Raw genomic sequence first — 14,228 nt, 5'->3', positions numbered from 1 at the left:
ATAAAAAGTTGGAGGAAAACACCTGTAGGGACAGCAAAACTCGCTGGAAGACTGTTGCAGTCATGGGGGTGAGAGACAATGGTGGTCTGGACTAGGCATATGGCAATGGAGCTGGAGAGAAATGAATGGACTCACAAGATGTTTCAGGGGGTTGAATTGACAGGTCTTGAGTGATTTATTAGCTTTGGAGAGTCAAAGAAAGGGAAGAGTCAAAGAGGATGCTCTAGTTTCTGACTTTGAAAACTGAGTGGCTCATTATACCATTTACTGAAATATAGTACATGGAAGAATAAATGTTGGAAATGTTGGGATTGAGGTGGTCTGTGACATATCCAAAAGAATATTTCAAAGAGCAGCTATACACAGGATCTGGAACATAGGAAAGAGAAAGAGAGGTGTGGGGAGAGGCACATTAAGAATTGTTTGCAAATATATGGTAATTGAAACCATGGGAATGAAACAAGTCATCATCTGTGTTGGGTATGGAGAAAGGAAGACTTAAGTCAAAGCGCTGGAAAGTATCAACATTTAAGGGATAGGCAGAAGAAGGAACCTCCAAAAGAAGCTGAGAGGAAATCAGCCAAAGAAATAAGAGGGAAAAATCAGGAGAATGTGAAGTCATGGAAGTCAAAGGAAGAAAGTGTTTGAGAAGAAAGAAGTGGTCAACAGTGTGAAATATTGTCAAAAAGCCAAACAATAGGGCCTGGAAAGGGCCCTCTGGATTTAACTGTGGCAGCTGAGAAGGCAGAAACCAGACTGCAGTGAATTAAGGAGTAACTAGGAGATGAAAATTCTAGACAACAAATGTAAACAATTATTTGAAGAAACTCGTTATACCTATATGCGAAGGGGAATTAAAAAAAGAATTGGGGCCAAATCTTCACACAAATTCTCTTTTAAAAGAGAATTAAAAGACACATTAAAAGATACATTGATCCCAGGTGTCAAAATATCTCAAGGAAAACAATTTCATGTGAATTTCCAAATTTCCAAGATAATTTCTTTTTTTTTTTTAAATTAGGGACAGGATCTCACCATGTTGCCCAGGCTAGTCTCAAGCTCCTGGGCTCAAGCAATCTGCCCACCTTGGCCTCTCAGAGTACTGGGATTATAGGCATAAGCCACTGCACCCAGCCAAATTTCCATGATAATTTCCTCAACTTTCCATGTTGAAAGCACTAACTCAGCCAAAGAAAGTTATTCTAACTCATCTCAAATTTCCTTTCTTGGAACAAAATTATATTGCCTTAAGTAGGCTCCAAAAATCTATTACCCACCAGTTATTTTTGTGATTTTCCTCAGAATGGTTTCTAAATTCAAGTTTCTCTTAACCATTGAAACATCATGAAATGGAAACACAGCAACATGAATTATAGGAGGGCGACTCATCAGCTAGGTGATAGGAAACTGACTAAACAGAAATAAAAAACAAAAAAAAAACCAAAAAAAAAAGGGATTTATCCAAAGGCTATGAGAGAGCTCACATAAACAAACGCATAAAACTAAAGTACCAGAAAGGACAGGAACCAAAGCAGTTTTGGACACCTATGTGGCAGGAACTGCTAAGAACTCTCTCTTGAAGGTAGCACCCTCAGGATGCAGCCTGCTTGGGTCACAAACTAACCTTTGTCTAGGGGAGAGAAGGATGTCTTAATTGACAGCCCCATGAAGAGGGGAAGTGGATATGTCCCAAGGAAAACTGAGATGCGGAAAGAGGGAATAGAGACTGGGCATTCACCACATCCCCAAGGAGATTCAAGTACCGGAGTGTTAAGCTGCATGCAAGATCTCATGTAGTTGAGCCTTGAATAATAAACATTTAAACCAAGATTTCCTCCAGTATAGCTTTTCTTGGCGGCAGCACCCATTCTTTGGCTATAATTTCTACCTGCCTCTTCATTGTCTATCTCCTTCCTGGGCATAAATATATAGACAAATCTCCATGTGTTACAGCAGAACATGCTGTTGCCCTCCCTCTGGTCAATCTTCCTCCTTCCTCTGAATTAGAGTTTCAAATCCCAAAATTCAGCCTGGGACATTGACGGATGGAGCATGTGAGCTGTGCACCTCCCCTACCTGGCTCATTTGATTAGTGGAGACAGCTGAAATAGGAAATTCAGGCCCCAAAGTATGTTTTGAGTCTGGATGATTCCATTTGGCTGAATCCCCAGACAGAGAAACTGGAGAGCAATCAAATACCCACTTTTCTTTGTGCTGGACACATGTAGCAAGCTGAGAATTCTAATGCCTTTGTAGTTAAATAACCTTGTACACTTCCTTGTTATCCCAGACTAGAATTGGCCTGTATGTATCCCAGTGATCGCTTAATTGTATGCAAGAAGAAATGTCAAGATCTTTCTCTTTTTAACTTAATTCTAGAGAAAGAGTTGCAAAAAGATTATGGACAAATATGACAAAGTAAACTACAGGTGTGTTTCTGGAAAGATACATGTAAATGATTTGGGGATTTTGTTGTTGATGAATTAACAAACACCCATTTTTCTCTGGGCTCCCAAGTTTGGAATGGCCACATTTCTGCCTGAGCTTCAGTCTTCAGAGGCATGATAGTGTGGCAGTTAAGAACTATGGCTTTTGAAGATGGAATTTAACTCTAGGTTTTCCTAGCTATATTCTCTTGGGCAAGTTTCTTAATGTTTCTGAGCCCCATAATCGATGTTTTTAAAGTGAGGTTTGTCCTTGTCTTTGTGAGCAATGCACAACAATGCACAGTACTTGGCACAAAGTAAGCACCCAGTGAATTTTAGCAGTTATTGTTACTTTTAGCTCTACATTTCTGTGTGCCATGTATGTTTATTGCAGCACAGTTCACAATTGCAAAATCGTGGAACCAACCCAAATGCCCATCAATCAACGAGTGGATAAAGAAACTGTGGTATGTATATATACGATGGAATATTACTCAGCCATAAAAAGGAATGAATTAACAGCATTTGCAGTGACCTGGATGAGATTGGAGACTATTATTCTAAGTGAAGTAACTCAGGAATGGAAAACCAAACATCGTATATTCTCACTGATATATGGGAGCTAAGCTATGAGGACACAAAGGCATAAGAATGATACAATGGACTTTGGGGACTTGGGGGGAAGGGTGGTGGGGGGCAAGGGATAAAAGACTACTAATAGAGTGCAGTGTATACTGCTCAGGTGATGGGTGCACCAAAATCTCACAAATCACCACTAAAGAACTTACTTATGTAACCACGTATCACTTGTACCCCAGTAACTTATGGGAAAATAAAATAAAATAATAAAAATTTACAAAAATAAATAAAAATAAATTTCTGTGCTGTCCACTTATGTTAAGCAATTAATATCTTGAAACAATTCTTTTAAAAATTATTGTGAAATTAGAATGCTTATTGTAGAACATTTACAAAATATAGAAAAATAATTTTTCAAAAAGACCAAAAGATTGCCTTTAATCCAACCACTGAGATATAACGATCCCTAACATTTTGATCTTCTCTGTACATATAGATGCTCTTTTTTTTTGAGACGGAGTCTCGCTCTGTAGCCCAGGCTGGAGTCCTGTGTTGCGATCTTGGCTCACTGCAAGCTCTGCCTGCCAGGTTCACACCATTCTCCTGCCTCAGCCTCCCAAGTAGCTGGGACTACAGGTGCCCACCACCACGTCTGGCTAATTTTTTGTATTTTTAGTAGAGATGGGGTTTCACCGTGTTAGCCAGGATGGTCTCGATCTCCTGACCTCGCGATCTACCCACCTCGGCCTCCAGTGTGCTGGGATTGCAGGCGTGAGCCACCACGCCCGGCCTAGATGCTCTTTTAATACTCAGTCTTTCAAAGCACTAAGAGAGGCCGGGAGCGGTGGCTCATGCCTATAATCCCAGCGCTCAAAAACAAAAACAAACACAAAAGCAAAGTGCTAAGAGAACTGTTAATTAAAGGAACCCTGCTCATATAAGTGAATCCTTTAAAAAAATTTTTTTGAGATATAATTCATATACCATACAAGTCACCCTATAAAACTATAAAATTCAGTGGTTTTTAGTACATCCACAGAGATGTGCAGCAATGACCATTATCTAATTTCAAAATATTTTCATCATACCCAAAGGAACCCCAAACTCACTAGTAGTCACTCCCTATTCCTCACTCTCCCCAGCTCTTGACAACTAGTAATCTACTTTCTATATGGATTTGTCTATTCTGTACATTTCATATAAAGGAATCATATATTATAATATGTGTTCTTCTGTGTCTATCTTATGTTCTTTAGCATGATGTTTTCAAGGCTTATCCATTTTGTAGCATGTATCAGCACTTCACTTATTTTTAGGGCGGAATAATATTCCATTTCATAAGCATCATACAAATTGTTTATCCATTCATCTAGTTGATGGACATTTGGGTTGATTCCACTTTTTGGTTATTATGAAAAATAATACTATGAAAATTCATGTACATATTTGTGTAAACATATGAAGTGAATTCTTTTAAAAAGTGAAAACTTAAAAAAATCTATAGTAGATCTCTAAAATGTTTTTCATAAAGCAGTTTAAATTTATTATTGTTTTCAATGAAAGAAAAAAGCACAGAGAATAGTGTAATAAAACAAAGGACATACCACACAAATTAACAAATTTTAAAGTATTCGTCCCAGGTCAGGTGCAGTGGCTCACTGTAATCCCAGCACTTTGGGAGGCCGAGGCAGGCGGATCACTTCAGGTCAGAAGTTTGAGACAAGCTTGGCCAACATGGTGAAACCCCATCTCTACTAAAAATACAAAGAAATTAGCTGGGCGTGGTGATGTGCTCCTGTAATCCCAGCTACTGGGGAGGCTGAGGCAGAAGGATCGCTTGAACTCGGGAGGCGGAGGTTGCAGTAAGCTGAGATCCTACCACTGCACTCCAGCCTGTAGGCAACAGAGCAAGACTCCATCTCAAAATAAATAAATAAATCAATAAAAGTATTTGTCCCAGACCCAAATATTACAGTAGATATAACTTTTGAGCCTCTTCACCATTCCATTTCCTTCCAGCCCCTAGAAGTAACCACTATCTTAATGTAAATTAAGAAGGCATTTTTGGCCTGATGTGGTGGCTCACACCTATAATCCCAGCAATTTGGGAAGCTGAAGCAGGCAGATCCCTTGAGCCCAGGAGTTCAAGACCAGCTTGGACAACATGGTGAAACCCCATCTCTACTAAAAATACAAAAATTTGCCAGGCATGGTGGCATGCACCTGTAGTCCCAGCTACTCGGGAGGCTGAAGTGGGAGCATCACCCGAGCCTGGTGGGACGGAGGTTGCAGTGAGCCGAGATCGCACCACTGCACTCTAGCCTGGGTGACACAGCAAGACCCTGTCAAAAAAAAAAAAAAATACTATATTTTTGAGATTTATTGGTGTTGAGACACATAGATGTTGCATTTATTTAATCTGTCATACAGAATCACATAATCAATTTACCCATTTCCCTACTGCTGAAACTTTAGGTTGTTTCTTGGTTTTCCTTAATGTAAACAGTGGTGCAGTGAACATCCCTCTGCATGTCTTATTGTGTCTCTAGATGTGAAATGACTGAGTTACAGGATATGCACATCTTCAACCTTAATAGATTTTGCCAAATTGTTCTCAAAAGTCAAGTTTCCTTCCTTGGGGGCACGCTTGTGCTAGTTATGTCAACATTGTTGGTTTAGACTATAAATTCTTTGAATGTAGGGCTCATCCAGCTTCTAACGGACTGAACGGAAGAATTTGTCTAGGGAAATTGTGGGAAGGTAGAAAAATAATACAATGTACACTGTGCTATGGGTTGAATTGCGTCCCTGGAAAAAAAGATAGTGAAGCCTTAACCCCCAGTACCTGTGATTGTGACTTTAATTGAAACAGAATCTTTGCTGATGGTCAAGATTACTGTGTCCTTATTAAAATGGGAAATTTAAACAGAGACATGCACACAGGGAGAATGCCAAGATGAAGGCAGAGATTGACAACACCTTCATGGCATGCCAAAGATGTCCAGGAAAACATTAGGAACTAGGAATGTATTTTCCTTCCGAGTCTTGAAGGAGCCAACCCTATGGACACCTTATCAAGGAATGCTAGCCTCTAGAAGTTTCTGTTGTTTAAACCACCCATCTAGAAAATTTGGCTCGATAAGAAATTTTTGCTAAGAAGTACTTTGTTACAGCAGCCCTAAGAAACTAATACATACTGGAATGAGTCATCCTGGCATCCAAATTAAGCATCAGTGATCTGAGGTTGGTGAATATTTCAAATCTGCTTTGGCATCAATTTCTCTTCCTTTTGCCACCCTGGATGACTTCTTTTTTTTTTCTGAGGCAGAGTCTCACTCTGTCACCCAGGGTAGAGTGCAGTGGCATAATCTCGGCTCACTGCAACCTCTGCCTCCCAGGTTCAAGCAATTCTCCTCCCTCAGCCTCCCGAGTAACTGGGATTACAGGTGCACTCCAACACGCCTGGCTAATCTTTGTATTTTTAGTAGAGACAGGGTTTCACTATGTTGGCCAGGCTGATCTCAAACTCCTGACCTTAGGTGATCTGCCCCCCTCAGCCTCCCAAAGTGCTGGGATTACAGATATGAGCCACGATGCCCAGCCTGGATGATTTCTTCTTTGGCTGCTTATTGTTTTTTTTTTTTCTGTTTGCTTGTTTGTTTTGAGATGGAGGCTTGCCCTCTTGCCCAGGCTGGAGTGCAATGGTGTGATCTCGGCTTACTGCAACCTCTGCCTCTTGGGTTCAAGCAATTCTCCTGCCTCAGCTTCCCAAGTAGCTGGGATTACAAGCGTGCACCACCACGCTGGTTAATTTTTTTGTATCTTTAGTAGACATGGGGTTTCACCACGTTGGCCAGGCTGGCCTCAAACTCCTGACCTAATGATCCTCCCGCCTCGAACTTACAAAGTGCTGAGATTACAGGCATGAGCCACCGCACCCAGCCTTGCTCTTTTGTTATTTAGGCCTAATTCCATCCACCGAACCCGGAATTTTCTTTGATCATAAAACACTTGTACTAGCCATCATCATACTCCAGAAGTATCTTGCTCATTGGATCAACATATCGTAGACATTCGAAGTAGAAAAACAATGTCCTTGGCCAATATTTTCTTCCTGTACATTCTTTATTGGCAAGTTTTCTCCAAGGCTTTCCTCTTGAATCCAGGAACACCTTGGAATGAAGAACATCTCTGATGCCTAATGCGTCCTCCACATGAGTAGCCCTCCGTGGGCTGTAATATTACAGTGATGCTGTAATATTCAGCATCACTGAATATTAAAAGTAGAAAAATAATCTCACAAATCAAGGAGGAAAGAGATGGATGCTCTCAGTTACACTGAACAATAACTAATCACAAAAGAACCAGTTATAGTTCTTTAGATTCTTCTAAAGGCAGCTCCTTTAGAAGAATCAGATGCCCACATGAACCTCAAATATTACGTTTGGCTTCTAGGACAACTAAACTCTTCGGTAAAGCTTAGGGAGGAGGGGTAAATGGCAGCATTTAGCTTTTGTGACTGAACTGTGGGGCCTTGGAACCCTTCCACCCACTTGAAAAACGGTCGCCCATCTGACATTAATAGAAAAAGACCATTAAAAAGCTTTATGCGATTCTGTTCTCCCGGTTCTGGTCCCTCTTTGCCTTTGTTGCTGCTGGCATTTTATAAATTATGGATGCGCCTAGGTGCTGCTGCTCCCGCGTTTCCTCTGTAGTGCCGCTCGCTCCCCGCGCCTGCATCGCATCCTTCCTCTGAGTCTGCCAGCCCCTGTCATTCACGAGAAAGTCAGCCAGGCGGCGGCAAGGCCAGGAGTGCAGGCCTCCACAGCAGGGAGGGGAGGCTCAAGGTGGAGCCTCAAGGTGGAGACGCGGGGTCCCCTGCTGCCGGCCTGGGTGTGGGGACAATGCTGGGGTTTGGCAGCTGCCTCAAACGATGTCTGATCACAAAGTTAGACAATGGGGAAAGGCGTGACATTCATATCTGTCCCTTGACTGGTTACAGGGGAACTTGAGGAGCGGTGGATGTAAGGTGGGTGGAAAATTCCTAATGTGCCTGCAGCTGGAAGGGTTTTGAGGGAACCACCAGACCAGTGCTTGCTGCTGCTGATGAGATGTGTAGCATCGCTGGTGATGGAGGGATATTTGGGATAGCATGCTAAAGAACATTTTTTACTTTTATTTTAATGGATTTGTTTTATATAACTACATTATATATCACCAACTCACAATTTCATGGGTTTTGTCAAAGTAGATATCTTGCATCCAATTTTATTTTAAAGAAAAATTAAATTATGCACAAGTGATGTGCAGATACGGCAAAGATGATAAAGAGCACACAAATGACAGAGGCAAGTTTGGGAAGAACTGAAAGAGGGCCCAGGGTTCTTAATTGTTTGGAGGGTCATGAATCCCTATAAGAACTTGAAGAGGCCAAGCACAGTGGCTCATGCCTGTAATCTCAGCACTTTGGGAGGCCAAGGCGGGTGGATCACTTGACGTCAGGAATTTGAGACCAGCCTGGCCAACATGGTGAAACCTCATCTCTACTAAAAATACAAAAATTAGCCAGGTGTGGTGGTGGGCGCCTGTAATCCCAGTTACTTGGAAAGCTGAGGCAGGAGAGAATTTCTTGGGCGGTGGAGGCTGCCGTGAGCTGAGATCGCACCACTGCACTCCAGCCTGGGACACAGAGCGAGACACCATCTCAAAATAAAAAGAACTTGAAGTTGAAGAAAGCAAGTCCCCGCCCTCCCTGACAAAAAAAAAAAAAAAAAATACACACAAATTTGATGTGCAAATGCAAAGATTTCACAGATTCCTGGAAGGTCATACTTTGACAACCTAAGGATACGTGGACTCCAGATTAAGACCCTGTGATCTATATAGTAAGCTCCTCAAAGTTAGAAACTAGGCCTTATTCATCACTGTACCCAGGCACATAGAAGATCTTCAGAAGTGTTTACTTGGGTAGGCACAGTGGATCCCACCTGTAATCCCAGCATTTGGGGAGGAAAGAGGACTGCCTGAGACCAGGAGTTTGAGACCAGCCTAGACAACATAGCGAGACCTCTTCTCTACAAGAAATAAAACTAATTAATTAAAAAACTTAGCTGGGTGTGGTGGTTTGTGCTTAGAGTCCTAGCTACTTGGGAGGCCAAGGCAAGAAGATCGATTGAACCCAGGAGTGTAAGGCTGCAGTGAACCATGATCATGCCACTGTACTCCAGCCTGGGCAACAGAGCTAGATCCTGTCTCTAAAAATGAAATAAATCTCTTTCATTCAGATCCTCATTTTCTTTTTTCAAGAAATGAGCCTGGGGCCCAGAGTGATCAATGAAATTTGTCCAAGATCACAAAGCTTAGGCAAAAGCCTATGTCTTCTGATTCCCAGTTACTCCACTGTCTCCCACCACGCCTATGTTTAATCCCTAAACCGCCTCTCTACTTCTTTCACCCTTTGCCTCCATCCCCTCTAGCGAATCTATTATTTTGGAATTCCACAGATGGAAGAAAAAGTAGGTGAGAAAGGAAGGCAGAAAAGGATCAAAGATGTCAAGTTTGCTCCAGGCCCTTCCTCATGACACCCCCACCCTACTTCACCTGAAGCGCCAGTGGAAGGGCTGCTCCGGTCAATAACGGAGATACGAAGAGGGCAGTGACCCCAGGGCAGCCCTCTGTGCCATTTGTCATGATGGCACAGAGTAAGGAGATGTGTATATAGTTTTAATTTCCTTGGAGTGTTCTATCTACCTAAGCCCTTTCCCGGATGGTTATGAGATGCACACAGTTTACATAGGAGACCCATTAATGCTCTGTCTCTGGGGTTAATATTTAATTAGACAGTTTAAAAAATGCATACTATTACTGAGGAGACTACTTCAGTGCTTGTCTCTTCCCTCTGGGATGCAGTGTTCAGACACAGAATTCTGAACCCTTCGTGGTTCCCATGGAAACCTTCACCACTGGTGACGCCAGGCTGAACACAGGGCATGGCAGAGGCCTAGTGAAGAGTCCTGATGTAGACTTAAAGAGCTCTGGAATCTCCTCCAAGGGTTCAGCCAGAGGCCATCTGACTGGCTATGGCCAGTACTGGGGACTTTTTTCTTCCAAAGGCAGTCTACCCAATTTTTGGATGACTCTGATCGTGTCAGAGGCCTTCTGTAGATTGAGCTCAAATCACTTATTTCTAGTTGTCTCAGGTCAACAATGTGTGGCCACAGAGATCAAGTCAAATTCCTCTTTCATGTAAGTTCCTAGCTACCATTATTTGAGCATCTCTTATATGTGTGTAGATACTGTGCTAAGCAATTTATGTATACATCTCATTTGATCCACACAACAACCACATGACATAGGCATCATTAGTGTGTCATTTTACAGACAACTTGTCCAAGGCTAGGGGGTCAGCAACCACCATAATGGGATTCCCACACACCCAGGTGCGTCTAAGTCTGCATCCCATGCTTTCGACCATAATGCCTCCTCCCTCTCACTGCTTCCCCTCAAGCACCCTTGAGATATTTCTTTTCTTTTTTTAGGCAGGGTCTTACTCTGTCACCCAGGCTGGAGTGCAGTGGCACAATCATAGCTCACCGCTGCTGTGACCTGCTGGGCTCAAGCCATCCTCCCACCTTAGTCTCCCAAGTAGCTGGGACCACAGGCATGTGCCACCACACCTGGCTAATTTTTGTACTTTTTTTGTATAGATGTGGTTGTGCTATGTGCCCCGACTGGTCTTGAGTTCCTGAGCTCAAGCAATCCTTCCTCCTTGGCCTCCCAAAGTGCTGGGATTACAGGCATGATTACAGACGAGCCACCGTGCTCGGTACTTGAGATATCTGAGGTAAGCACTCCTGTCTTGCCTTCGCTCCTGCCTCTCTGAGGGTTCTCTTTTCTGGGCTAAGCTCCCTCAGTCCCTTCAGCCAAAAGAACATGGTTTCTGCCTCTCTATCACTCACAGGCCACACTGGGGATTCTCCTGTACCCTGCTCCAGTTGGTTAGTCTGTGCCTCCAGGTACCCAATGGTGGAGTACCACCTTCTACGGTGGAACCCACACCCAGCCCAGCTTGCTACTGGTTGAGAGTCCCATGGGTCTTTTATTCCCTTATTCAGAACAGAAATTGCAATGTGAGATGGAATAAAATTTCTATTGGAAACAGAAACCTAAACACATATTATGTTCAGGTTTAACTCAAACCCACGTGTATTTTGGTTGCTTAAAATCTTCATCTGTTAAGCCATGTTTTCCAATCCTTTCCCTTTGCATTTGTTTGGAACTATATATGAATTTTTAATTTGCATTCCTGCCTATTTAAATTCTACCCTTAAATCTAGTTCACCATTCCAATCTCTTGAGATCTTTCAGAACTTGGTACTCATTGAATTTTTTTCTCCCAACTCTGTGCTGTTCCTGAATTTGCCAGCCTTCTGGATTTCTGAGTTGTTGATAAACACCGCACAGGAGACGTGAGGACAGAACCCTTCAGTGGAGACCTGTTTGGATATTGCAGGGGCTTTCTGTGCCCCGCCTATGTGTGATTTCAGCGCTGTGGTGGGTAGCTCTTTGCACAGGGTCACTTTATGTGCCCCCTCTGATGTCTGTCAGCTATTCTGCCTTTAGGCTTTCTCCAAGGCTAAGGATGGCACCTAGCCCAGGCACACCATAGTTGGGCATAGGAGTGAGTGGATAAATACCCAGCTTCCCATCTTTCAGAGGGACAGTTCCACTGAGGCACAATGTACCTTGTTCCTCAGAGGGTCTCCAGGGAGGCTGGGCTCCAGTTGTGCCAGTGATAACGAGCCCAAGGTTATCAAATGTATTTATTAGCCTTTCTGCATTGTGTCTCATTTTCTTCATTCTTTCAGTTAAGCTTCCTGGGATCACTTACCAAAGAAAACATCTGACCCAAGTGTATATCTCAGTCTTTGCTTTCAGGAAATCTAAACTGTGGCAGATATGAAGTTGGAGGTAACAAAGAGATAGAGAGTTAGATCATATCTGATTTCATTTCAGGACATCTTTTTAAAATGAGTGTTCATTTAAAAAAATATTTGTGTTTAAGTTCTTCATTAAGAAAATAATATATAAAAAATGTAGAGAACTGAGACAGGCTTGGTGGCTCATGCCTGTAATCCTAGCACTTTGGGAGGTCCAGGTTGGCAGATTGCTTGAGTCCAGAAGTTAGAGACCAGCCTGGGCAACATGGCAAAACCCCGTCTCTACAAAAATTTTTTTAAAAATCAGCCAAGCACGGTAGCACACACTTGTAGTCCCAGCTACTTGGGAGGCTGAGGTGGGAGGGTCACCTGAGCCCAGGGAGGTTGCGACTGCAATGAGATGAGATCAAGCCACTGCATTCCAGCCTGGGTGTCAGAGTAAGACCTTGTCTCAAAAACAAAAATAGATAGATAGATAGATAGATAGATAGATAGATAGATAGATAGATAGATAGATAAATAGATGATAGAACTGAAGGGAAATAAATCTAGCCATAATCCCACCACTTTGATAAAATTACTAGCTGGCATTTTTACATGTTGTATTTCTTTTCCATCTTTTTTCTAAGCATATTTCAATATCAGGAGAATTACACCCTATATACCACCTTGTATCCTACATTTTAACTCAATGTCTTCTTATTCTTTCAATATTATGAAATCGTCCTAAAACCGTCACTTTCTCTTTTTTTTTTTTTGTCTGAGACAGAGTCTCTGTCACCCAGGCTGGAGTGCAGTGGGCTGATCTTGGCTCACTGCACCCTCGGCCTCCTGAGTTCAAGCATTTCTCATGCCTCAGCTTCCTGAGTAACTAGGATTACAGGCATGTGCCATCATGCCCAGATAATTTCCATATTTTTTGTAGAGACGGGGTTTCACCATGTTGGCCAAGCTGGTCTTGAACTCCTGGCCTCAAGTGATCTACCCACCTCAGCCTCTCAAAGTGTTGGGATTACAGGCGTGAGCCACCACGTCCTGCCTGAAACTATTACTTTCAACTTCATTGTTTAATAATTATCTCCTGAGCAACATGGAAACATGGCAAAATCCTGTCCCTACAAAAAAAAAAAAAAATACAAAAATTAATGGTGTGGTGGTGTGTGCCTGTAGTCCAGCTGCTCAGGAGGCTGAGGTAGGAGGATTGAGCCTGCTATGAGCTGTGATCATGCCACTGCACTCTACCCTGAGTGACAGAGCAAGACCCTGTCTCAAAATAAATAAAAATAATTATCTCTTCTTTGGTCAGTCTCCCAGGAGTCCCTGTCCTCTTGAGGGCTGGGTCTATGTCTTACCTTTTTCTTCATAGCACTACCTCAGTGCCCAGCACAAAGTACACAGTAAGTGCTCATCATGGCTCATGAAATCAATGAGCAAACACTTCATAGTCTACCTGGCATTTTTGTACATGAGCTGTTTCTAAATTTTCAGGATTGCCATTCATGCCCTGGCGAATGTATGGTATTTAGAACATCTTGGATTTCCTGTCACCCTTTGTCTTTCTGTGTCTATGTTGGTCTTATTCATATAACAAACCTGGGTAATCTAGTTCATGTGAAAAGTGGTGGAGCAAACAACTCAGAACATGTTACCTGTTCCGTTGACTCTGCAACTTCCAAGCAGGGCATTTCGACTTGGATATACAAACCCAGTAAGTAACCCTAAACTTGCCATCGTTATTGGAAATTTCCTTTAAGGTTATTCCATGCTGAGTAGCACTCCAGGGGTTCCTGGAACGAAACACTTTAATTTCTTCCATTGATCACAGACATGAGAATATCCAATTTATTTACCTGCTCACATCACCTAGTTTTCAAATGGCTCCTAAACACAGCGCCAATAAATAAATGATCATCCAGTAACAGGTCAAATTTATTTTTCACTTCTAAGGTGCCAGGTACTTTACATATAATTTTCACAGTACAATTCTCTGAGGTCACTACTATTATTCTTCATATTAAATAAAGAAAGAAATGAGAACTAAGAGAGGTTAAGTAACTTGCTCAGGATTACACAGAAAAATAAAGTATAATTTCATTTACAAAATAAAATATTTTTTATCAATAAGTAAATATTAGCTTCCAGGTCTCGTTCTCTGCATACATGGAAAAGTGACCTGCTTGAATGATATAACCCAAGGGATATTAAAATATTGTCCCACCCCAAAACTTTACCTATTGCTTTATACTGCCGTGGGGCCTGGAGATGCCATAATGAAATTACTGGC

Source organism: Colobus angolensis, unplaced genomic scaffold (genome assembly GCF_000951035.1).
Source record: "Colobus angolensis palliatus isolate OR3802 unplaced genomic scaffold, Cang.pa_1.0 Scaffold90, whole genome shotgun sequence".
Taxonomy (NCBI): domain Eukaryota; kingdom Metazoa; phylum Chordata; class Mammalia; order Primates; family Cercopithecidae; genus Colobus; species Colobus angolensis.
This window is presented reverse-complemented; position numbering follows the sequence as displayed.